Raw genomic sequence first — 26,913 nt, forward strand, 5'->3', positions numbered from 1 at the left:
TGCCGGTCCTTCCACCAATCACAATCAGGGAGCCTCAGAGCACCAGGGGCAGAGTCAGCACAAGCAGGAGCGGAGTGTGGGCGAGCAGAGTCCAGCCCGTCACAGAGACTAAAACCTAAATCCTCAGAGTCAGAGAGTTCCTCAAACAGGCTGCACTTAAAACCTGTAAATACTTCTTTAGGTTTTCTTCTTGGTGCCTTGAAAGACAATGTTAGCGGGTCTCTCTTTGTGGGCTGCCACTTTCCTTTTAGACTTTTCTTTATTGGACCACCTCCAATTGGTCGTTGTGGTAGCTATTGGTTCCTCCTTTGATGAGGACTGTCCTTGCATCTCCTTTTTTTCCTGCACTGTTTCTTTGGTTTTCATTAACATGCTATAAATGTCCATAGAAATGATGATGCAGTCAGAGTTAATTTCCTTCTCTTCTCCTTGGGCGTCAATGTCAGATAGACTTTTTGTTACTTTTCCACCACTTTCTTTGCGCTTTGAGTCTCATCTCGCTTTGCTTTGGTTGAGGTTTTGCCATCTGATACCTGTTCTGCTGGTGTGGAATTCTTTGCTGCAGGCAGCCCATCAAAGGTGCATGGTTCTTCTAGAGCAAAAGTGCCTATTGGTTTATACACTATTGGGGCCAAGGCTGCAGTATAGGCTTTGCTGGAACCTGGTCAGGTGAACTAGGCTGGTAGTGTTACAGCGTACAAGTTCTGTTTTTTTGGGTGGTTTCTATACAGGTAGGCTGTTGCCCTGCAGAGGCTACATGATTTGGGGGCATTACATTCTTGGTAGCTCATATCTACACAAAATTTGCAACATTCCTTTGTTCATGAATCCTTGAGGTGCTCAAATTGGAAACAATTCCTGCTAAAAAGATACAATTCCTGCAAAAAGGAGGCTGCCTGGGATAATTCAGGTGTCTCCTATTTGGACCTAATGCAAAGATTCCCGGTTTGTGTGTTAAACCCCCTGCAGGGTTTGGTTTGAAACTTTCTTTTGCTATTCCAAATGCCAAACCTTTTTCGTTTGTAACATACTGTCTCACACTTTCACTAAGTTCTTGTTTAAAAAAGCATTCAATTTCCCATGTAGTTGCATGGACATTGTACATGTGGACAATAACTTGGATTTCTTTCACAGCTGCCGTAGCAGTAATTTTCATCCCTTTTAGGTTTTGATGTTTACGCACACTGATAGAGTTTGTAAGACAATGTTATACCTTAATTCAGTAAAAAAAGTGATTAAAAAAAACATTCTCCTTGTTTTCCTTTAAACACTTAATATATTTTGCTCGACATTTAAATACTTTTTCTAGAATTTCTTTAAATACATACTCTAAATCTTTCACAGCTCTAAATTCCTCAACAATTTTGATCTTGACAGCAAGCTCCCCATAATGGAACATCTGTGGTTTAGCCATTTTCCTGAGCAGTGGATGTTTGCCTATATTCAAAAGAAACATTTGCACTGTTCAGTTCTGATTCTCAGACTTCTCATCCCAAACGGCAGGTCTTGATTGTCTATCAGTTCGGGTTGGGTTAGCCCGAGGATTGAATTACTAGGTGGAACAAAGTCACAAATCAAGAATCTGAAATACTTTTTCTCCCCTGCTCATAAAAGAAAGGGATCACTATGGAAAAGAGGGAGTGCTTCACTGAGCACAAACAAAAGCCTGATGTTTGGTGAAAAACCTTTTTAAATCAACCTGTGACCTTGTTTCTAGTGTCCCAACGTGTTATCCCATTTGAAATTAGGTTAACAACAAGGCTGGCAAACCTAGTGTTTTGCCGCAGATATATTAATTAAAGGAAGAGGTACCTATCCTGTGAGAAAGGGGATAGTGTCTGTGAGTGTCTGAGCTATTCCAACCTCTGCAAGGGCCAATGATGCAGACTCACCTGAGAAAGGACAGCATCCAGGCCCTCGGTAGGTTGAAACTGGTACTGTAGGCTTTACTTCAGACCAGCTCACCTTACAGCAGGCACTTCACGGGTTCGGCCCTCTTCCTCTTGGGTATCGTCTGCAGCATGGCTCCTTTCCCAGGCGCTGTTCACAAGGACTCCAGTGGCTCTCACTGTGGCTTCCTCAGCTGGACGGGCTTTGACAGGCATGTATGTTCCATGATCTCACCTTCTCTGTGGGTAAAATCTTCATCTGACTCCGGTCAAGGACCTCTACGAGACTCAATCTAAGCACCATTGGTGGCACTGGCAACCAGAAATATGAACCCAGATGCCCCTACAACTATGTTTTGGAGCTGATCTTTTTGGTGCAATCCTTTCACCTAGTCACCTTTCCCCGGGCATGGCAGAGGCTTAAGACCCAGCCCTGGGCTCCGGTTTCACAGGGTCCGGATTGAACTCTCTGCCCTTCCTTTCCAAGACATGTAGCCTAGTCCCCGGCAAACCAGGGAAAGGCAGGGCCAGCAACTGGAAGTACCTTGGTTTTGAGTCTGACCTCTTGGAAAACGTCAGTGCACGATGAACCTACACTTGATCTTAGGGAAAAGGCTGAGAAGCAATGGCCCGAAAGGTACCAGTATTATTACTACACAAAACAATCCACCTGTCTGTCTCGATTGCTCTGAGCCCTCTTGCTTCTTTTCCACACTCTTTCCAGGAGCCCAGCAAGTACCACTGGAAAAGAGGTCCTGGCTTCAAATTTTGTCCCTGCTCCCAGAATGTTCAGCAGTCACTTCATTGAGCATCCTTTAGCATACCAACATTGCCCTGATTTTAGCTTTCACATGCCACCCCTTCCCTTTCACTGCATCCAGCCTGCTGGCCAGAAACCCTCAGAAGCAGGGGATTCGGGCGTCAGGCCAGGACACAGTCCTGGCAGCAAGTAGTGGACAATTTGCCATCACTTGAGAGGGCCCGGATGCCCTGTAGTTAAGGCCTATATATAAGACTCTGCCATTTAGGGATGGATGGGGTGGGTAGACAAGGAAAAGGACTCTGCCTTTCCCTTCTTGCCCGGAAAAGACAAGGACAGTGTCCACTTCTCCTGCTCTGCCACTGGCAGGCCACCCACCATCTCTCTCTCTCTCTCTCTGTCACTCACTCGCCACTTCCTTCTCTTTCTGCCTCCATCTCCCTCCTCCTTACTTCCTGAAAACCATGACTCCATGAAATGGGTCTTAACCTCGCTTCTCTCTTCTTTCCTTGGTTGTCTCAACTGTGAACTGGATCCAAAAAAGAAAAAGAAAAGACACATTGCTAAAAATGTCTCGGGACAGAGTAAAGAAAGAACAAAAAAAGCTTTACAATGCTTAGAAACACACAAATAATCAAATAAATAAAATATTTGAATAAAACAAGACACACCTGTGGCACAGTAGCTAGATTGGTTTTATTCACATACAAAGACATTTTACAGAGTTTGCAGTGAAGCTATACTTTCATTTTTTCCCAGGTGGGGAAGTGCACCATTCCTGGAGGTAGTCATACCAGGTTGATCCATGGAGTGGACAAAGCAAGCTTTAATTTCCATCTCCCTGTTGCAAAAATCAACTTAATATATGGCCCCAGATGCAGGATGTATCAGATATTAAACTGATATGAACAGATTTCTTTGTTTTGAAAAACTTTATTGAAGGTATATACAGAAATTACAACATTCTTATATAAAACAACAAAACTCAAAGCAATCCAGTATGAAGAATATAGCTTAAAACAACTATAATAGCTAACAAGCACCATATAGGAAGAACCACAAACTACCCACCCTGCAAATATTATTAAACCAAAAAATTAGTATCAACACAACTCCGATCAAAGCCAGCTCATCTCACCCCCCCATTTTTTTACTAAAATTTTATTGAGGCCTATGCAAATGCCAATCCATTTTACACCTGTTGGCAAGGTGTGATAGATAAAACTCTCATGTGACCCACCCTTTCCAGTTCTTGACTTGCCACAGCAGGTTGACTTTTTCAGTACCATAGACCATCCTATCTACATGCAGGTAAGTAGTCATTTTATCTAAGCAGAGGTTTCTGCAATCCTGTGGGTTCAAGTCTTTATGGGTAAAGAGAAACTAATTGCGATATTCCCAGAGTGCTTGTCTACCACAGTTAATGAACCTCCACGCAGTTACATGATTCAGCTGGAAAAGGCAGTCCATATAATAGAGTTTCCAAAGTCAAGGCCGAAATGCCTGCTATATTTTTCAAAAAGGCTTTAACAGTGACCAAAAAATCTGGGCATACGGGCAACCCCAAAAGAGATACAAGATGGTTTCCTCATGCAAGTAAGCACGCCACGCCGATGCTGAAATGACTTGACAGGAAGACACACATGCACACATATCCAAGCCAAGTCCTTTTAAAGATATGCAAGGGATTTATGCCCTACCAAGGCCCATATTTCCTTAGACCAAGGTGCAGAAAAGGAGCTGATAAGTTCAGTCTGTTCTGCTCCAAATTAAATTTTTCTAGACTACTAACATTTTTGCACGTATCAACAGTCAATGAGGTGAGATCCAGCCCTTGAATAAACAATCGCAGTGATTTATAATACGAAGGAAGGGTATATGTCAAAGGAACCAGATTGGTAGGGCGAAACAAATGCAAAACGGCAAAATAACACACCTGTAAAATACCAGGTGAAAAGACTAGCCACATTTGCAGGACAGGCATACACTTTAGATACGGTATGGGATTTTTTTTTTTTAATAGAGATAAAAATGGACATCAGGCATACCTTTGCCCCCACTCCACCAATCTTTACATACCTTAACCCTAGCTAGTTTCTCCAATCGAGAACCCCACAGGAAAGAGAAAAACATTTGAATACATTTTTGCAAAACCCCAGGAGGGGGGGATAGACCATACTAAGATATAAGAGAAGGGGTAGCAGAACGGCCTTGATAACTAAAACCTTCCCTTCAATGGTTAATTTGCGAGTGTACCATAATGGAATTTTTCGTTCCATCTTACCATGCACATCTTTCCAATTTTGATCCTCGTGACCAGCTTCAGCAAAAAACATATGCCAAAGATTTGATAGGGTCACAGGAAACTAACACAGGTAATTTTGCCATGTGATCCTAGGACCCAAAGTAAGACAGGCACATTTATCAAGGTTTAAACCAAGCCCAGACACTCAATTGAAAAGAGCAGCATGCTGCAAAGTCGCACGCATCACTATGGAGCTGAAACATAAGACTGTAATATCATCCATGTACGCAGCCGCCTTTACCTGATTACCGGATCCTCGTAGAATAAAGGAACCTATTATACAAGCGTCCTGTTGCAGATGACACAGAGAGAGTTCGACAGCACAGGTGAAGAGGAGAGGCGAAAGGGGGCAGCCTTGTCAAACACCAGCTTAAGTGAGAAATTCCTATGTGTACTTTTTAATACTCACCATACTACAAGCCTGTTTATATAACAACGAAATCATGTGGATACATTTGGGTGGAACATGTAAGCGTTACAACACAGCAAACAAAAACAAATGAGACACCCTATCAAATGCTTTTTGGAAATCAAGACTTAAAACTGCCAAAGGGTATATACTGGTCTTGGGTATAGTAAATCACTTCTCTGATGGTTGTTAAATTATCAACAGTATAACGACCGTTCAGTGCACAAGTCTGATAAGGTTGAATACATGTAGATAAAAGAGAACAAAGTCTTCGGACTAAAACTTTAGACACCAGTTTGTAGTCTACGTTGAACAGTGAAATGGGACGCCAGTTTTGTAATGAGGTTTCGCCACCTTTCTTATAAATTAAAGTAATGGTTCCTTTGGAAAACTCAGCAGTGAACTCATTGTGGTGAAACCCTTTGGTTATCATTGTCATGAAATCAATACAAATTAGGTCCCAAGATTACTTATAAAACTCCCAAGAGAGACCATCCAAGCCAGGACTGGAACCAATTGCTCCTAACCCTAAAACAGAAAGAAACTCTTCCCGAGTGAATGGGCTGTCAAGAAAAGCCTTATGATGCTCGGTTAGAAAGCAAATCGCAGTGAGCAGAATCATCTTGTGGTAGAGAAGGAGATTACAAATTTTAGTAGAATTCAAATGCAATTAGTTTACAACTCTTGACACCATGACAACGTACCCCTTCAGTATTGGCCAAAACTGTTAAAAGTTTATGTTGCTTTTTTGCTTTCTGAAAGAAAAAGGAAGTACATTTTTCATCCTGTTGAAAGGTGGGTACTCTAGACTGGAAAATAATCGCTTTACTTTTCCGTTGCAACCAAAGAGACATAGCCATTTTTATGTTGCGAATATCATCAGTAACATTTTTGCCTGGCTCCCCCAGGTGCTGGAGGAGTACAAGCCATTGTGGAAGCTGGGAGAATTCGGCCTAAATTACTATGCAAGAAAGTGCAGCTTGCATTAGAAAAAAAAAACCTTGTTCTTATGCTTAAACCCACGCCACCACTGATATTGTTAGGGAAAAGTACTCTTTTTAAGTACCCATTTTTTATAGCTCCTACGATAGTGCTCACAAATGAATTCATTAAGTAATAATTGGCAAATGAGCTTCCAATACCCAGGTGGTCTTGGAAGCTGTTCTGACAAATATAATGTAGCACAAAGAAAATCGTGATCTGTAAAAACAACTGGAGTTAATTGATATTGCACAGATGGCAAAGTTTTTGATGCAAAAATGAAATCAATTTGAGACTTGCTTCCCAAGTGAATCCTGTACCAGGAGGGTAATGTTTTGAAAATACATCATACAATTTCAAATAATAAACAATACTGTGGAAGATTTTTAAAGTGACATCCAAGGCATACTCTCCTTGTGACCCTTGGACATCCTTGTGGTGTAAAATACAATTGAAGTCACCAATCAAAATTACCGGAATAGCACCTGTAACAAAAGGCTTTATTAGCTGGAAAAGGTGTTCGCGCTTCACTTTTTGTGCAGGAGCACAGGCATTACACACTCTCAGAGAAACTCCATCCACCTGCTGAGAGAGGAGGACTCCCCAACCTGGGGATAAAACATGTTCTCCTACAATCTGCCAATGTCTGTTCTTAAACAAGATCACCACACCATTATTTTTGTTTGGACCACCCGACCAAACTGAGGGCCCTGCCGTCCAGTTAGTACTATACGTACTGTAATCCTTACGAAGAGAGAGATTGCACTCTTGCAGACAAATAATATCAGCAGCAACATTGTTACAATAGTCTAAAATCAATCATCACTGTGTTCAAATACGTACCATTGCCTTGAACATTGCAGGAAGCAACAGTTACCAGTATGATAAAAGAGAAGAAAGGAACAATCATAACTACTAGTCAGGGGAAGAAAAAGCACCCTCATCCTCATAAAATCCCTGGGCATCGGCAGGAGGGAATGAAGCAGAAACTTATGCCTCAAGATTAGACGTGGCTTCCAGATCAATTCTCTGGCAATCACTCACCTCAAGATCCTGAGCCACATTGTGGCATACCTCCTCGGATCCCAAGAAAATGGTGAGAGGAGCAAAATGACTCCCCTTAGAGAGATGATCTAATGACATGGTGCGCCGCTTGGCACGAGTAGTTAAAGGTGCATTCACTACCTGTTTGGTACTGCAGGACTTGCGTTTGCTTGAAAAATACATTGTCCACCCACTATGATCCATATCAGGATCAGTATCTACTTTCTTCAAGTTGGAGGGTTGGACGGGGAGACCACAACACCTTCCAGCTTCAAATCTTGCAATACTTTATCAGCTGGCTGTTTGAGAGAGCTAATGTCTGTGAAAGGCGTCTCTGGGACACACTTCCCTACCTTATCCACACCTTTAATATCCAACAAGGAGGCAATACCTGTAGAATTGGTTTTATCCCTTAAAGACTGAGATTCCAAGTGCTTTTTATGCTGCTCTAAAACTCTACACTTGATAGGCTCCGCATCAAGTTGATCCAATTCTTCCTGCACTATGTTTTGCGTGAGCTGATGTGAGTCAGAAACTAAGTCAAAACCCGGCTTTGGAACATCTGGTACCTGACCATCATCTAAAGGAGCGGCAGGACAGGAGAAATAAATAGAAATGTCATTGATGTAGCCCATGATCTGGGAATAAGTGATGTCAGAGGTGGACACCCCATGGACCGCCTTAGAGGAAGAATCCCAGACAGAGGGAAGCACTGGGGCTTGCACAAGCCCTTCCATCACACTAGCAGCATGTGCATAAGAAAACTTACCCTTGAGGCACATCCAGAAAAGAAGATCCAAGCTCCCACCCAAATTACATCTTTTAGGCATTAGACAATCAGCTGGCTCATGGTCCAAACCATCACAATTACGACATACAATATCAGTGCAATGCTCCTTAACTTGCCCAAATGCTGACAAAGGCAGCAGAACAGAGGCTGTCCAGAGTATACTAGAAAGCCCTTGTTAACTCCAAGGGTAAAAAGTCTGCAGAGGATGAGCAAGGCCCTTAATAACAGTAGGGTCTTCTTTAAAGTTAATTTCTCTTACCATTCCAGATCCCACACATATTCAGAATCTTCTGACCCCCTCTAACAATAACAGGACAAAAAGACTTCAATCAAACCAGAATCTGTGTAAGGGTTATACATATGCACAACTTATACCACCTCCCTTGGTGCAAACCTTGGGGTAACAGTCAAACCTCCCAACAGACTGACATGTTTACCATCAGTAACAGTTTTTAAAACATTCTAACATATGGATTCATTAGAGAATGTAGGATCAAAAACACCCCGATTGGAGAAGTTTAGAATGCACTCGATGGCAGAATCAGCCACTTTGCAAGCAGTTTTTAAAAAGTCATCCACAATAAACAGAAGATTTTTCTTCTTATGATGTTCCTCCTGGATTTCCATTTGACTGGAATTAGAAATATAGTGCAGAGCCCGTCTGTTTGTAAGTAGAAGCCATAATAGCAAGCTATAACATTAAAACCACCCGGTATGTGATGGCTTAATAATAAGAAGACAGTCTTCAAAATAGTTTTTTGTGGTGAAAAACAGGACGACAAGTCTTACCTACGAGGTAAGCTGATGCAGGTAAAATCCAGATAAAAATGCAGCAAAGCCCCTTCACGAGAGCAGGGGCCAGGAGGAGGGGTGACCCCCCTATCCAAGTGCAGAGATGTAAGGCAACTCCCATGAGCAAAATCAGAAAAGCCTCAGCACACCACTATGCACAGCGTAACTTGTAACAGAAGTCAGAGATCGTTACGTGTGCAGCAGCTGAAAGCTGCGATGGCCCTGAAACGGACAGCTGCTCAGTGAACTAGTGAACCAACAGTGTCGGAAGTGCATCCAGGTCCTGGGCAAGCCAGGAGTTGCAGGCCCAGCCCCTTCACTGCAAGAAACCCTGAGTAAAGGCAAATGAAGGGTGCCACCAGCCCCACCAGCCTCAGAGCTTTAGCCCAGTTCTGGTCAAGCCGGAGGTCGCAGGCCCGTCCCCTCAGCTTTAAGAAGCCTCAGCAATATCGTCACTAGTCCACCCAAACCTCAGACCTCCCACCCAGAGGTGTCAACCTTGCCCCGGTTAAGCCAGGGAATTAAGCCCAACCCCTTAGGTGTTCAGAAAGAGGGAATCACTTCCTGAGGTCTCCTATCACCTATTCAGGATGCAGCCTGGCTCCCGACAAGCCAGAGTGACCAGAGTGATGCAGGCCCTTCAAGGGTCAAAAAGCCCCATCTTTTGCCAAGCCAAGTCCGTACTTGATCCGCTTCTTCTCTTTTCCATCAATCGTCCCCTTGCGAAATAGATCGAAAAACAAAAGACACACTGCTGAAGAAGCCGTATTTTTCTGACATTTTTCTCCACCAAAGTGTAGCCTTGGAGCAGAGGAAAAAAAACTAACAGAAAGTAAGGGGGCGGTATTAAATATGACAAAAATATAATGAAATAAATACAACCTGACACAGCTGCCACAAAGTGGCCAGTTTGGTTTTATTTACACCCAAATCCATTAGCGTCACTTTACAGAGTGTGCCAGTGAAGCGCTACTTTAGTTTTTTTCGTCTTTTTTTCAACAGCATGGTTTTCCCTGGGTGGGGAAGTGCACCATTCGTGGAGGTACTGCAATACCAGGTTGATGCGTGGAGTGGACACAGCAAGCTCCTATTCCATCTCCCTGTTCCAAAAATCAATTTAATATATGACCCCCAGATAGAGGACGTATCAGATATTAAACTTATGAGAATTTTTTTTTTTTCTAAAACATGTTATAAATGTCCATAGAAATGATGGTGCAGTCAGAGTTAGGGCCATATTTATACTTTTTGACGCAAAGCTGCGCCGGCACCGCTTTGCGCAAATTTTTTTACCGCCGGCTAACGCCATTTCGATGCGCCGTGCGGGCGTCAAATTTATACTTTGACGCACGGTGGCGCAACCAACAGGTGGGAGTCATTTTTTTTTTACTCACACAGCGGCGTCAAGTTGTAAAGGAAAACAACTTTAACGCGACGTAAATGACTGTGGGTCGATTTACGACAGCGCAACCCGGAAAGTGCAGTTTTTTTTGACGCAATAGCGTCAAATTTACCCGCGAACACTGCCCTTTCAGCAGAGGAGAGCCAAAATGGATCTTAGATGCCACTACAGACCCCAGGAAGATGACAGCAGACCAGGAACCAGTCAGGATGATTCATACAGGAACCAGGACATATATAGAAAAAAAAGAAAGTGTCGCTTCAGTGCAGAGGAGCAGGAAATCCTGGTTAAAGAGGTGACGGAACACCAGCACCAACTGTTCATCACCTCTAAGTTGCCAATCATCAGGAGAGAGGCCATACGGCAACAAATTGTTGACAAGATCAACAGTGTGGCTGAAGTACGCAGGACAGTCACTGAGTGTAAGAAACGCTGTCATGACTGCAAACGTAGGACAAAAGAAAAAATGGCCAGGAACAGGAAGGCAGCACTGCAGACTGGAGGTGGGATTCCAGCACACCAGGAGGCCCTGGACCACATGGAGGAGATGGTCTTAGCCGTCCTCCCTGAGGAGATCGTCACAGGGATTCAAGGACAGGACAGCGCAGACTACCACGAGACAACGCACATGCAGGGTAAGCCTCATGGGGATTTAAAATGCAATAATGTTAACTGTGAGCAGGGGGGGGGAATACCTACTACACAATGCATGTAAGTCAGCATATATAAGGAGTGGCATGGGTAAAGGGGCACGGCAGGGGGGCATGCCCAGCACAGACAGAAGCTGGGGCACGACATAACACATCACCAACAACAGTCCCATGGGGGCATGCTGTCATGACAACAATGGAGCTAAGGGAAAGCCGCGACAGGTGGGAAGGCCACTACGTCAAACTTACATCCTGGCACTCATCAGTCAAAATATATCCTACATCAACTAGGTCCCTATCAGTAATCCAGTAGCCAAAACAACAACTGCAATGTTACTGCGACAACAGTTGACACTAACACCTCTGATCTCTGTGCAGCTATAGTAGCCAATGGCAGTAACCTCCCCATGGAACATACATACCTAAATTAGGGGGTGAGGATGACATCAGCAACTGTTTCCAGAAATAAGAAAAAGTCACCAGTACACTCAAATGTCAATGCCCATAGTTGAAACATACATCAGCCAAAGTAAACAGCAATAGGAGCCACACAGCACTAAGGACACACACATGCTGCATACGTCAGGGTCCCTCACGTGCCTGGCTAACAAGGCAACATCACTAATGTCATACTGCTCAGACAACAACATTGAGGAGGTGACACATGCAACTGGTCACTGAAACACACCTGCACAGTCTGAGGACCAAACAGGGCAATCCAATTAAACACACATTACCCAACATCAGCTGGAAACATTAACAATGTCTACATCCATATCACATCAAAACATTGCCATGCATAGGATATGCCACATAACAATTACAATTAGGTCAATGTGAATAAAAAGATTTTGGGGCAGGTCCTGAGAGGCAAGTGTGCTGTCAGGGCAATCACAACACCCACAGCCAGTGAAAGGTCTCACCATAAGGATAGATATACACGGAGGGTCGAGTAGGACAAAAAGATGGCTATTCCCTAATTGGTACAAAGTAACACCTCGAGGCGATTAGGCAGACAAGTCTGATAACTCTATATCATACATGTGACACACAGGTGGGCCATAGGCCTATAACAATGCCCATGTGAAGGACAGCAGATACCAATAACAAACCAGAGCACAAAGTAAAGTCATCAAAAGGCTTGCATGTTATGGCAAAATTGTCACAACACAGACACACGAATTGTACCCTGTTTCATTGCAGAGGAACATGGATCTCCTGCCGATATGCCTGTCCCTGATGACATGGATGACGAGCCCATAAACATTCCCCAGGAGACCATCCAAAAGGTCCTTGAAACCCTCCAGACCCTACCTTCAGTCACAAGGAGGAGCACAGAACAAGCAGCCATCACAGAAGAACCACCCACCACCCCAATTGTAAGACCTGCCAGCTCCAATACAGCTGAGGACTCTGACGACACTGGCACCAGCTTTGAAAGAACTGTAGTTGGTGTACAGCGGGAGCTGGCCAAGGAGGTGCGGGTGGGGATGCAAAATATGGCAGCCAGCCTTGAGGGGGTGCGCTTGTGCATGACGTCATTTGCAGATCAGGCAGCTGCTATGCAAGCCCTAACATCTATCTTGCAGGAACTGCAGAAAACACAGAAGGAAATCAGCACAGCTGTAATACAGTTGACCCAACACCTACAACTGCAATCCAGTCAACGCGTGCACGAATGCAACATTGAACCCCTCAGGGCAGACCTGGCTGCCTACCATCGTGATGTGGCTGCTATTCTCAAAAACCAGCAGGCCCTCCTTGCAGCAGTACTGCCCTTAAGAACTTCACAGGGAGCATCCCCCAGGATGTCTGACTCCACGTCTTCTAACACTGAGGTGTGTGTTGCCCCTTCACAACCAACAACAACAAGGACAAACCAGGCAACACACACATCAGAAGAAGAAGACATGGAACAGATCACATTCTCATGGAAGAGTACCCAGAAGCACTAGTCCCTGCACCATGGCCTACTTTGACCAAGGTCCTACGTTTTGTCAAATGCCAGTCTTACTACAACTACACTCAATGACTGTTCTGCTAACCACTGTATGACTTGTCAGCATTGCCAGTGAATGTCTCTCTCCTACTATTCAGCAAATCCTGTCCCTCTGCACTGTCTGTGACATCACCCCAGCATGTCATGAGCATCATCCACACCCCTTCTGTAGGATCACCATGTAAGAATGCACCAGAACGAATTCAGCAAACATGGACAATGGACATTTTGCACTACAGCACCTATCAATAAATAGCACTTGCACACCTAATATGTCTCTGTGTTATTTGATACATCAACTGTGCAATAGATAACTCTAAAGTGCCTGTGTGACAACCATGTAGCTTGTCAATACAACTGTCCTGACATCATGTAGTCTGATACATCTGTGCAGTGGTCAGGATTGCATCATAGCCTTACCATGCTGAGGAGAATAACTGATGAAGGGACAAACCACACACAATCATGCTGTGTTGGACAGAATAATGCTCCATCTATAGCAATTCAAGTCAACTAATGGTGGCTGAGAAATGTAGGCACCATGCAATACTAAAATATGAAATTATGCAGCATAATCTAAGCAAACACAAATAAACACTGCATCAATCACCCTTTCTGAGTATACTTCCATGAAGGGAAGTCATGCTGAATTTTTACACACTTGATCTATGTTAGCAATGAAGGCAACAAGACAAGAGTGTTAACAACACCTCATCTACAAATATCTCCCTGAACATCACACTGCAGTCCCACCTAATAAATTACCCACAATACCAAGTCTGGAAGCACACTTTGTGATGTAGAATACCTACTCTTCAACACAAATCCTTGGTGATCGATGTAAACGACCAATGGAGGGTCTCCCAAATGGTGGATACTTACCAAGTTAGCACAGAGGTTGCTGCCATGTTAAACCTCCATTTTCTGTGGTGTGTAGCATAGGCCACAAATGTCATAGAAAAACATTCACCTACACTGATGTCAAGGCCATGATCAAGTAGCAGTTAACGCATAATGCAAAGGGTTAACTATATGTTTATTCCTATGTATTCACACCAGAGGCAACTAAGGGAAAAGTCATACCTACACTAATCTAACCTGACTACTCCTAACCCACAACTGTCCCTAACTAACCTAAGCTAAACTTACTCTACACATATAACGAATCAATCTAAACATCAACCCCCCACCCAGCATTATGAGACAGGACACATGCAGGACAACACATACTAACCTACACACATACTATCCTAAACAATCATATTTTTTTTGTATTTATTTTTAATATATATATTTTTTTTTTATAAACAAACAGGAATCCCAACATTGACCCCCACCCACCCACACAAAAATGAAAAATAGAAAGAATAAGGATCCCCCACCCTCCTCCCTAACACTAACTAAGCTAACAACCTACACTAACCTAACACTAATCCCCAAAACCCAACTATCAGTACGAAAAGGAAGGAGGAGAGAGGGGAGGGGTAAATGTAAAACATGCAAAAAGTCCTAGAGGTTGGCCCTCCGTAGGGTCCGCCTGATGGACCGAACCCTTTTCTTAATATATGCCACATCCTGGCTTAGCTTGTCCACCTTTGAAATAAATGTATCCATTTTACGGTTTAATGCCAGGAATGCCGCTGGGTCAATAGGAGGGGCTGCTGCAGTCTGTGTGCTGGCCGAGGTGGACGGTGTGGCAGTAATTGTTTGCCCACTGGACTGTCCTGCGTGTTGGAAATGGCTGGGTCCAGGTCGTGCTGACGAGGCAGGGTCAACTGTCCCCGTCGTTGCTGTGGCCACTTGGGGAGACCTGGTGGATGTGGTGGTGGTGGCTGTTGTGGGCAATGTAGGGCCACCCTGTGGTGATGCCCACCATGCCCCAGAGGCCCGTTCGGCTTGGTATTTGCGGGCCATCCTCCTGAACCCCGACTGCACCTGCAGGATGTGCCGCTATCGCATTGCACGCCGTTCAAACTGGTGTCTCTCTGCGGCACTCATGTTTGCAGCTGTGAAGAGATATGGCAACTATTTACCATAGGAAATGCATTGGGTGGAATTGCACAATGGGTCAATTGCACATTACTTGTACTGTATTTGTTACAGCGATTGTCACAACATAGTTCATTGAAAGTCTCAGAGGAAGTACATGTGAAGCCTGCATACAAAAGGGCATCTCACACCTAGCATATCCATGTCTCTACATGATGGGTGACATCAGCCTAAACTTCTCATCCAAATAATGGCTAATGCAGCTGACATTATGGCTGAACCTCTTCCGCATACTGACTTCACTACATATGCCACTCTATGTGATAACTATCACAACCCTCACTCCATGCCATTTGTAAAAAAAAAATTGCAAATATTGAACTCATGTGCCATAACCGAATGTGTACACTAGGTTCTAAACAAAGTTGCAAAAGGTCACAAGTATGTGTAACATACTGGTTGCTACAGTCCTAGGTACCCTATTCCCAATCACATGGCAGTCTTTGAGGGTGGGGTGGGAAGAACAACCAACAATCCCAGATTCAATGCACACCCAGGAGTGTATAGAAAGGTCAACAAGTATTAGCCTCCACACACAACACCAATGAAGGGCTAGCAACAATTTGGAGTCAGCCAAACCTTGTCCTATCCAAGGTCCACACATGTCAAAATGCACTGACTTACATCACATACTACCAGTGAGGCATATTTTAACACACACACAGAGGAGCAAGAACACCCATGATCATGAGTAGAATGAACACCTAGGCCATTGCACTCTAGTCCCATACACTTCTAGTTCAACTTGTGGAAGTACATGCCCCCGGAAGATCCAACCTACAGTGTACTCAGTCCATCCTCAACTAGGGAAGCTGCATATTTAAGACAAGCCTTTTGCAGAAGCTATCTGGGAGAATGTCAGTCTGAAATGCAGACTCAGTCCAAGCCAAGTCCCAGAGCAACTCTTACATTAACCAGTGTATTCCACATGACTCATCCCACTCCCCATAGCGGGCCGACTGGAATGACCTACAGCCCCTAAATCTGAGAGATGGATAAGCATTGGTCTACAGAAACTGAAGTGATATTTGAAATCCCACTAATGCAACAATACCAATGAACGGGCAGCGCATCAAACCTTGAATTCTGTTGAACACACAGTAGTCCATCATGCATCACTAGCAAACAATAAAAATAGCACTCATGCCACACTCACTGTAGGTGTCGGGGTCCTCAAAATGAGCCACCTCTCCCATGGTGTACGGTGCAGGTCCACCTGTAAAGCATAGAGGGAAGAATATACTCAGACTCCGTGCACTGACAAACAATTGCAGTTACAATGACAATGTGAGAATATGACATGCGTAATGAAACACTTTCACACATGCTCATACTGCATGGAAGATTTCTTAATCAACATTTACATTGGATGAGTCTCCTGCTACAGTTACACACCCTACTACACACATGCAGTGGCCAGGACAGTCATGTGGTGTCAAAGATACACCTCCATTAGTATGCCCCAACAATATCGGGGTGCATTCATCTCATCATGTGCATCCCAGAGAGACATCCAAAAGCTGGTTACTTGAGGACTGCATGACCCCTCAAACTCAAACAGGCTATGTGGTCATTTTCAACACACACCAACCAGACACACATGTGACATATGTGTGGACAACATAGCTAACTTCAATTGACGTGAAGGCACCACTCATTTATAGCATCATAATGGTTTTACAAATTTCTGTCTAGGTATGGCGTCTACATATGTAGGTATGATGTTTCAACATCCATTTTTCACTGGCAATTATGACCTGTAGAGTTCAAATAGAGGCATTAACGTGTCGCTTGTCTGACACAAAGGCAACACTACATTACATACAGCTACAGGCATCCGGTATGTGTTGAAAACATGAGCTGTCTGACTGCTAGTATTTGTCTTCCTACACATTGTGCAACAATTACCCAGTAGGTTTCCCTAGCATTACACACAGTCAGCTACATATCTAGCAGATTGGGTAACAATCATCACATGTCCCCACACAGCTTTCAATTATTCACATGTAATTGATTTGTACTCACCAACATGGCCACCAATCCTGATTCCCAGGTGGTCCAGCAGATCCTGCTCCCTGGATATCAGATCAGCCCAGCGGTGCTTGAGTTGATGGTCATTCCTCAGGCTACCGTAGACCCGGACCAAGTGATGGCGCACCTTCCCCCACCGGACTTTATGTGCCTCCGTGTGATACCCCTGTATCACACGGCCCCCAGCCTCCAGCATGAGTGGAGGAAATGGCAAACAAGCCATATAAATCCCCCCAATTCCTCATCACCCATCCTGGCAAGCCGTGGCCTTCCTGACATCTTTACAATTACAAAGGTGAAACATTTGGAACAAAAAGGAAAAGGGGGAAATGGGGAAAGGTAGAGCAGTGAAGAAAAAAGAAAACGTAAGAAAAATAGCCCAACTAACCCCAAATTTAAACTACCCAGAACAGACTCCCACAGACAAAAAAAGAAACACTGGATTTGACAAAAGTATACAAAACAGACTCAGACAATAATAAACAACAAGACAATGATCACAAAAGCACAGTAGAGAAGGTACACTGGACACAAAAGCACTAAAACACAGGACAACACTTTCCACACAGCCACACAGTCTAGAATAATCTGAGACTGCAAAGTGAAAGTGAAAGTACACTCACAGTACAGATTCTGTAAACAGGATATCCTATTACATCACATCCTGCATAAAATGGCCGCCGTTTTTATTTTTCCGTTATACGTCATATTTTCATGCATACAGATTGTGCGTCATATTTTTTGACGCATAACAGTGCACATAATGCAGAGTCAAAAATAATTTCTACATTGTTCCCTTACATTTGTGTGAGGCTGATTTTACAGTTCTAGAGTTGAAATGTAATTCGCTGGCAAATATGAGAACCAAATATGAAAATTATTTTTGTCTCTGCATTCTGTGCACTTCTGTACGTCAAAAAATTATGACGCCCAAGCTGTATGCGTGGAAATATGACGCATCATAAAAAATATGGTGGCCATGTAATGCAGCTTATTAATCTATTATTTTTAATATGATATTTTTTGACTCTGCATTCTGTGCACTCCTGTACGTCAAAAAATTATGATGCCCAAGCTGTATGCGTGGAAATATGACGCACCATAAAAAATATGGTGGCCATGTAATGCAGCTTATTAATCTATTATTTTTAATATGATATTTTTTGACTCTGCATTCTGTGCACTCCTGTACGTCAAAAAATTATGACGCCCAAGCTGTATGCGTGGAAATATGACGCATCATAAAAAATACAGTGGCCATGTAATTCAGCTTATTTATCTATTATTTTTAATATGATATTTTTTGACTCTGCATTCTGTGCACTCCTGTACGTCAAAAAATTATGACGCCCAAGCTGTATGCGTGGAAATATGACGCATCATAAAAAATATGGTGGCCATGTAATGCAGCTTATTAATCTATTATTTTTAATATGATATTTTTTGTCTCTGCATTCTGTGCACTCCTGTACGTCAAAAAATTATGACGCCCAAGCTGTATGCGTGGAAATATGACGCATCATAAAAAATATGGTGGCCATGTAATGCAGCTTATTAATCTATTATTTTTAATATGATATTTTTTGACTCTGCATTCTGTGCACTCCTGTACGTCAAAAAATTATGATGCCCAAGCTGTATGCGTGGAAATATGACGCATCATAAAAACTATGGTGGCCATGTAATGCAGCTTATTAATCTATTATTTTTAATATGATATTTTTTGACTCTGCATTCTGTGCACTCCTGTACGTCAAATAATTATGACGCCCAAGCTGTATGCGTGGAAATATGACGCATTTTGACAAATATGTCTTAATTTTGTCAAATTGTGAAAGGAATTTTGTCATGACCAAATGGTGCTAAGTGATACACATTTGGGGTTAGCTATGACACATGTCCCTTATTGGATGTATAGAAGGCATTCACAGTGTAATAGTAATGTTTGCTCAAAATGGTTATTACCCATAATTGTACACATATTTTGGGTAATTGCTGATGGCTAATTTCAAATGATGATTGGGATACCAGGATGTATTCCTTAGCAACAATGTGTCCACATTTATCACGGTAATCCAATTATCTATAGTCCAAACAGGTAGTGCAATTGTCACTTACACTTTTTATGGGGCTAACCATGTCCTAATAATGATTTTGTGTATCTTATATGTGTTTTACATTTGACATGTAGGCCACACATGCGCCTTATGCATGTGTGTACTTCACATGTACATATTTCTTGTATATTTGGGGGGCGGTAGAGGTGGACTTAGGCCCCCAGCACCCTAGGGTTTGCCCTTCCAGATTTGCTAATTTATCCACGGGTTTCATTTATTCTGTTATGCTAAACCTGCAGCAGCAGGCTCATGGAAGGCCATAGGGTATGATTCACTGTTAGCCATTCAATAATCCAATTTGCCCATTTGACGTTTGCCCTATTGATTATTTGGAGCAATCTGACATACCATTTTGCATTGAAATGTTTTTGCTAAATCTCGGCGTTCCTCATGTGCTGATGACAAATAGGTTGTTGATGTATGTGGCCCTTTATGCATTACCTGGTTTAGTGGCATGTTTCATTCTTCCTGCTAGGTTCCAACTGGGACACTACTGTGATCGGCTGCTTGCAAATATTTGGTTGATTGGATGGCATATGTTTATATGTGTGGTCCAATGTAGATCCACTATCAACTGTCTGGGTGTATGTTGTCACTGTAACTTCAAGGTCTCCTCATGAGTTAGTGGCAGCTAATCTTGTTCCAATTGGGCATTGTTTGTAGCAAAAATGGAGAGAAGCCATTGAGGACATGGTCACGTACACATGGATGGTCCCACCCTGTCACTGAACACGTGTAATGAGACTTTCAAATGAGCTACATTTTTGTGCTGAGTGAGAGAATGTCTCAGGTGTCTGGATCAGGCATGTGTCTTTGCCACATTTGTACTCCTGTTGGCCTCTGTAGATGGTAATGTATCATGAAACATCATAGCCTCTGTGCAGACATTTGTGGTGTATATTTTTTGTGTGATGAGTGTTATGTCATTATTGCTCAATGAGACGACATTCTTCTTCAGCAATTTCAAACTTAAGGTGGGCAGAAATTAATAGGCCAAACCATGATGTGGTGTTTGTTATCTGTGTTTATTTACAATTGTGCATTAAGTGGTGATATAAGAAATTATGAAAATAAATTATTTACAATGTGTTGGCGCCTATACACTCCAGCAGCCGTGTTTGGTTGTTCCCCCTCCTGTTGCGGGCCAGCATCCTCCTCTTCATCGTCTTCAGGCATGTCTGGGTCTGGTTCGAGGAGGGGAATGTTCCTTTTTACACAAATATTGTGCAATATGGCACAAGTGAGTATGATCCTACAGACCATCTCTGGGGAATATAGTAGGCTACCGCCAGTGATGTCAAGGCAGCGGAACCTTGACTTGAGGATCCCAAAGGTCCGCTCAACAATGCTGCGTGTCCTCTTATGGTGTCGTTGTATGCCCGCTCTGCAGCAGTAGTCGGGTTCCCAAATGGTGTCATTAGCCAAGGCTGGATGCCAAAACCCTGATCAGCTGAAAGAAAAACACAGAATGGGATCATGTAGATGTAGGAGGCACTCTTGTACAGACCTTTAATGGCAGTAGTTGTCTTGTGTTGTCTGTGACTCTTTTGTGTACTAATGTGACAACCTATACTTGTAGGCTAAAACTTTTGCATTGAGTTTTTTCCTTTGCTGAGCAAGTGTTTGTCTGCTAACCCTTTGTCAGCAGTATGTTTTGGGAATTGCAATTGAGTGTGTCCTCCCTAGCATTGTGACTTGTGATACAGGTGTCCGTGTGTCTTCACTCGGGGTGAGATGATAGTTCCATGCAGAGTTAAAATTGAAAGTGTAGTTAACACGTTCATATGAAAGTACCCTGGACATCCCATACCTTAAGACTTATGCAATGTATTAATGTACAGGTTATTGTGACACTTACAATTTGCAAGGTGACATTTAGGCAACCACACTCATTAATGTCTTCACATTAAGCTGTACAGTAAATTCCAATGTGTGACAGGTTCAATGGTGACTTAAGAAACATGGTTAGTGATGTGAGGACCTCAGTGTGTTCCTGTCTAGGTGTTGCTGTTGTGGTGTATGTGTTGTGTGTCCTAGAGGGTTGATGTGCAGTGTGTATATAAGTAGATTTCTGTACTTACCAACAAGTAGTCCATTGCCATACCGTCCATCCTGGAAGTGTTGGTTGATGGTGCTGTGATGGAAGATGAATGCGTCATGTACACTCCCAGGATATTTAGCCACAATGTTGCTGATCAATCCTTGGTGATCGACTATGGCCTGCACGTTGATTGAATGTGTGTGCTTCCTGTTGCGGTAGAGATGTTCTGTTGCAGCAGGTGGCACAAGGCGTACGTGTATGCAGTCAATTGCACCAAGGACGTGTGGGAAGCCACTGATTGCGTAGAACCCCTGTTTTGTTTCCTGCTGCTTCTGCAGTGTGTTAGGGAAGCAGATGTGGAGGGGTGTCAGGCGAATGATGGCATCCAGTACTTTTGGCAAAAATGCGGAGAATAATGGTTGTGATATTCCACCAACCAGGGCACCAGTTGTTTGAAATGAGACACTTGCCAGCAGGTGAAGTACGGCAAGCAGCTTTGTTTCTGTTGGGATGGTGTGGGGTGTCACTAAAGTTGGGGCCAAGTGCTGTTCAATATTTCTCAGCAGCTGCTGAATGGCCTGCCAGTTCAACCGGTACCTCTGCATGATGTCGTGTTCCCTGAGGCCATGCAGGGTTGTTCTTGGGCGGAATATCCTCTCCTGCCTTCTGCACTGCCTTTGGGGTCCCTGCTGTTGTTGTTGTAGCTGCTGTTGTTGCTGAAGGGCTCTGCGTCTACGTGCACGCTGGATAAAAATCATCTCCATGTCTCCCTGTTGCTGGTCTGCTGCTCTGTTGTTTGTTCTATGTGTTCTGATTAAATACAGGTGTGTTTGCCCCATTTTAACGCCTGCCCTGACCCAGGTGTTAAATTTTGACGCACATCGGCCTTTGCGTCATTTTTTTGCTCTGCCTCCCGGCCGAGAGTCATTTTTGCCCAGAAGCATAAATACAACGCACGGCCGTGTGCGTCATTTTTTGGATGGGAACGCGTACCCTGCATATCATTAACACAGGGCGGGTTGCCGCTTCCAGAAAATGACGCACACTGCAGATTTTTATCGTCCGCGGGCTCGGGCGTCAGGGTTTAAATATGGGGCAACGTTTGCGCTGATTGTGTGTCAAAAATTTTGACGCACATTCAACGCAAACGGAGTATAAATATGCCCCTAAATTTCCTTCTCTTCTCCTTGGGCGTCAATGTCAGATAGACTTTTTGTTACTTTTACACCACTTTCTTTGCGCTTTGAGTCTCATCTCGCTTTGCTTTGGTTGAGGTTTTGCCATTTGATACCTGTTCTGCTGGTGTGGAATTCTTTGCTGCAGGCAGCCCATCAAAGGTGCATGGTTCTTCTAGAGCAAAAGTGCCTATTGGTTTATACACTATTGGGGCCAAGGCTGCAGTATAGGCTTTGCTGGAACCTGGCCAGATGAACTAGGCTGGTAGTGTTACAGCGTACAAGTTCTGTTTTTTTGGGTGGTTTCTATACAGGTAGGCTGTTGCCCCACAGAGGCTACATGATTTGGGGGCATTACATTCTTGGTAGCTCATATCTACACAAAATTTGCAACATTCCTTTGTTCATGAATCCTTGAGGTGCTCAAATTGGAAACAATTCCTGCAAAAAATATACAATTCCTGCAAAAAGGAGGCTGCCTGGGATAATTCAGGTGTCTCCTATTTGGACCTAATGCAAAGATTTCCGGATTGTGTGTTAAACCCCCTGCAGGGTTTGGTTTGAAACTTTCTTTTGCTATTCCAAATGCCAAACCTTTTTCGTTTGTAACATACTGTCTCACACTTTCACTAAGTTCTTGTTTAAAAAAGCATTCAATTTCCCATGTAGTTGCATGGACATTGTACATGTGGACAATAACTTGGATTTCTTTCACAACTGCCGTAGCAGTAATTTTCATCCCTTTTAGGTTTTGATGTTTACGCACACTGATAGAGTTTGTAAGACAATGTTATACCTTAATTCAGTAAAAAAAAGTGATTAAAAAAAACATTCTCCTTGTTTTCCTTTAAACACTTAGGCCCGTATTTATACTTTTTGACGCTAAACTGCGCTAACGCAGTTTAGCGTCAAAACATTTTGCGCCGGCTAACGCCATTCTGAAGCACCATGCGGGCGCCGTATTTATTGAATGGCGTTAGCCGGCGCAAGCAGACCGGCGCTGCCTGGTGTGCGTGGAAAAAAACCACGTACACCAGGCAGCGCCGGCGTAGGGAAAAATGGTGTTAGGGCGTCTTAAAATGGCGCAAGTCAGGTTGACGATAAAAAATCATCTTAACCCGATTTGCGCCATTTTAAACGACGCCCAGACGCCATTTACATGACTCCTGTCTTAGTAAAGACAGGAGTCATGCCCCCTTGCCCAATGGCCATGCCCAGGGGACTTCTGTCCCCTGGGCATGGTCATTGGGCATTGTGGCATGTAGGGGGGCACAAATCAGGCCCCCCTATGCCAAAAAAAAATTAAAAAAAATAAAAAAAATTATACTTACCTGAACTTACCTGAATGTCCCTGGGGTGGGTCCCTCCATCCTTGGGTGTCCTCCTGGGGTGGGCAAGGGTGGCAGGGGGGGTCCCTGGGGGCATGGGAGGGCAGCTGTGGGCTCATTTTGAGCCCACAGGTCCCTTAACGCCTGCCCTGACCCAGGCGTTAAAAAGTGGCGCAAATGCGGGGTTTTCTGCCCCGCCAACTCCCGGGCGTGATTTTTGCCCTGGAGTATAAATACGACGCATTTGCGGCGCAGTCATTTTTTTGGACGAGAACGCCTACCTTGCATCTCATTAACGCAAGGAAGGCGTTCACGCTAAAAAATGACGCTCTTTACTCATACTTTGGCGCTAGACGCGTCTAGCGCCAAAGTATAAATATGGCGTTCGTTTTGCGCCGAATTTGCGTCTAAAAAAACGACGCTAATTCGGCGCAAACGGAGTATAAATATGCCTAAGGGGCATATTTATACTCCGTTTGCGCCGAATTAGCGTTCCCGTCCCAAAAAATGACTGCAACGCAAATGCGTCGTATTTATACTCCCGGGCAAAAATCACGCCCGGGAGTTGGCGGGGCAGAAAACCCCGCATTTGCGCCACTTTTTAACGCCTGGGTCAGGACAGGCGTTAAGGGACCTGTGGGCTCAAAATGAGCCCACAGCTGCCCTCCCATGCCCCCAGGGACCCCCCCTGCCACCCTTGCCCTCTCCAGGAGGACACCCAAGGATGGAGGGACCCACCCCAGGGACATTCAGGTAAGTTCAGGTAAGTATAAATATTTTTTTTTGTTATATTTTTTTGTGGCATAGGGGGGCCTGATTTGTGCCCCCCTACATGCCTCAATGCCCAATGACCATGCCCAGGGGACATAAGTCCCCTGGGCATGGCCATTGGGCAAGGGGGCATGACTCCTGTCTTTACTAAGACAGGAGTCATGTAAATGGCGTCTGGGCGTCGTTTAAAATGGCGCAAATCGGGTGGAGGCGATTTTTTGCGTCAACCTGACTTGCGCCATTTTAAGACGCCCTAACACCATTTTTCCCTACGCCGGCGCTGCCTGGTGTACGTGGTTTTTTTCCACGCACACCAGGCAGCGCCGGTCTGCTTGCGCCGGCTAACGCCATTCAATAAATATGGCGCCCGCATGGTGCTTCAGAATGGCGTTAGCCGGCGCAAAATTTTTTGACGCTAAACTGCGTTAGCGCAGTTTAGCGTCAAAAAGTATAAATACGGGCCTTAGGGGCATATTTATACTCCGTTTGCGCCGAATTAGCGTAGTTTTTTTCGACGCAAATTCGGCGCAAAACTAACGCCATATTTATACTTTGGCGCTAGACGCGTCTAGTGCCAAAGTATGAGTAAAGAGCGTCATTTTTTTGCGTGAACGCCTTCCTTGCGTTAATGAGATGCAAGGTAGGCGTTCCTGTCCCAAAAAATGACTGCGACGCAAATGCGTCGTATTTATACTCCCGGGCAAAAATCACGCCCGGGAGTTGGCGGGGCAGAAAACCCTGCATTTGCGCCACTTTTTAACGCCTGGGTCAGGGCAGGCGTTAAGGGACCTATGGGCTCAAAATGAGCCCACAGCTGCCCTCCCATGCCCCCAGGGACCCACCTGCCACCCTTGCCCACCCCAGGAGGACACCCAAGGATGGAGGGACCCACCCCAGGGACATTCAGGTAAGTTCAGGTAAGTATAAAAAAAAATTTTTTATATTTTTTTGTGGCATAGGGGGGCCTGATTTGTGCCCCCCTACATGCCTCAATGCCCAATGACCATGCCCAGGGGACATAAGTCCCCTGGGCATGGCCATTGGGCAAGGGGGCATGACTCCTGTCTTTACTAAGACAGGAGTCATGTAAATGGCGTCTGGGCGTCGTTAAAAATGGCGCAAATCGGGTGGAGGCGATTTTTTGCATCAACCTGACTTGCACCATTTTTAAGACGCCCTAGCGCCATTTTTCCCTACGCCGGCGCTGCCTGGTGTACGTGTTTTTTTTCCACGCACACCAGGCAGCGCCGGTCTGCTTGCGCCGGCTAACGCCATTCAATAAATACGGCGCCCGCATGGTGCTTCAGAATGGCGTTAGCCGGCGCAAAATTTTTTGACGCTAAACTGCGTTAGCGCAGTTTAGCGTCAAAAAGTATAAATACGGGCCTTAATATATTTTGCTCGACATTTAAATACTTTTTCTCGAATTTCTTTAAATACATACTCTAAATCTTTCACAGCTCTAAATTCCTCAACAATTTTGATCTTGACAGCAAGCTCCCCATAATGGAACATCTGTGGTTTAGCCATTTTCCTGAGCAGTGGAGGTTTGCCTATATTCAAAAGAAACATTTGCACTGTTCAGTTCTGATTCTCAGACTTCTCATCCCAAACGGCAGGTCTTGATTGTCTATCAGTTCGGGTTGGGTTAGCCCGATGATTGAATTACTAGGTGGAACAAAGTCACAAATCAAGAATCTGAAATACTTTTTCTCCCCTGCTCATAAAAGAAAGGGATCACTATGGAAAAGAGGGAGTGCTTCACTGAGCACTAACAAAAGCCTGATGTTTGGTAAAAAACCTTTTTAAATCAACCTGTGACCTTGTTTCTAGTGGCCCAACGTGTTATGCCATTTGAAATTAGGTTAACAACAAGGCTTGCAAACCTAGTGTTTTGCCCGCAGAGATATTAATTAAAGGGAGAGGTACCTATCCTGTGAGAAAGGGGATAGTGTCTGTGAGTGTCTGAGCTATTCCAACCTCTGCAAGTGCCAATGATGCAGACTCACCTGAGAAAGGACAGCATCCAGGCCCTCTGTAGGTTGAAACTGGTACTGTAGGCTTTACTTCAGACCAGCTCACCTTACAGCAGGCACTTCACGGGTTCGGCCCTCTTCCTCTTGGGTATTGTCTGCAGCATGGCTCCTTTCCCAGGCGCTGTTCACAAGGACTTCAGCGGCTCTCACTGTGGCTTCCTCAGCTGGACGGGCTTTGACAGGCATGTATGTTCCATGATCTCTCCTCTGTGGGTAAAATCTTCATCTGACTCCGGTCAAGGACCTCTACGAGACTCAATCTAAGCATCATTGGTGGCACTGGCAACCAGAAATACAAACCCAGATGCCCCTACAACTACGTTTTGGAGCTGATCTTTTTGGTG

The 26,913-nt window shown here is 44.2% G+C and overlaps 2 non-coding genes across 2 annotated transcripts; both read right to left on the reverse strand.

Moving 5' to 3' along the window:
• Positions 1-3,411: 3,411 nt before the first annotated feature.
• Positions 3,412-3,595, reverse strand: LOC138297623 (U2 spliceosomal RNA). The gene has a single exon (XR_011204186.1). It is a non-coding gene; the product is annotated as a U2 spliceosomal RNA (small nuclear RNA).
• A 6,395-nt stretch (positions 3,596-9,990) lies between these two features.
• LOC138297625 (U2 spliceosomal RNA) lies at positions 9,991-10,184 on the reverse strand. Its single transcript, XR_011204188.1, has one exon. It is a non-coding gene; the product is annotated as a U2 spliceosomal RNA (small nuclear RNA).
• Positions 10,185-26,913: the final 16,729 nt, after the last annotated feature.

Source organism: Pleurodeles waltl, chromosome 5, assembly GCF_031143425.1.
Source record: "Pleurodeles waltl isolate 20211129_DDA chromosome 5, aPleWal1.hap1.20221129, whole genome shotgun sequence".
In the NCBI taxonomy this organism is placed as follows: Eukaryota; Metazoa; Chordata; class Amphibia; order Caudata; family Salamandridae; genus Pleurodeles; species Pleurodeles waltl.